Source organism: Echinops telfairi, unplaced genomic scaffold (genome assembly GCF_000313985.2).
Source record: "Echinops telfairi isolate 266 unplaced genomic scaffold, ASM31398v2 ScPeMD7_18;HRSCAF=68, whole genome shotgun sequence".
Lineage (NCBI taxonomy): Eukaryota > Metazoa > Chordata > Mammalia > Afrosoricida > Tenrecidae > Echinops > Echinops telfairi.
This window is the reverse complement of record NW_022103915.1, coordinates 36,015,814-36,016,255: the sequence shown is the minus strand read 5'-3', so window position 1 is coordinate 36,016,255 and position 442 is coordinate 36,015,814. Positions and strand designations below refer to the sequence as shown.

Sequence of the window (442 nt, the reverse complement as noted above, 5' to 3'; positions counted from 1 at the left end):
TGGCCCACAGCAGGTTAGGCTAGGTGGTAAAGGAGACCCTAGCCTGCTCGGTGGTGGGGAGCCCTGGAGTGCATCCATGGAGTCCTTAGGGGAGGGCAGGGGTTCACGACAGGGTCCTGAAGCCAGGCTGCCTTGTGTCTGCATGTGCTGTGAGACGATGACCAGGCTGCTTGGTCTCTCTGAATATCAGATGCTCCTCTGAACAACAGGGGACGCAGTGTGTTCCACTTAACTAGGGATGTTGAGGGGGCTGAGATGTTACTGTCAGAGGAAACCGGCCTCCAACAACCAAAGGGCCAGTATCGCAGTTGAACAGCCATGATATATAGAGACTACTGTCAAGTCATTGAGGATAGGAAGGACGGAGAGAGAATACAATCCATGAGTCGGACACATTTATGGAGCATGCTCCCCTCAGCCCCTCTTGATGGTCCACGTGGAA

At 54.1% G+C, this 442-nt stretch overlaps 1 protein-coding gene across 1 annotated transcript in view; it reads left to right on the top strand.

Annotated features, from left to right (window-relative positions):
* PLEKHD1 (pleckstrin homology and coiled-coil domain containing D1) overlaps positions 1 to 442 on the top strand; it is a 26,805-nt gene that overhangs the window by 20,684 nt on the left and 5,679 nt on the right. The window lies entirely within an intron of this gene.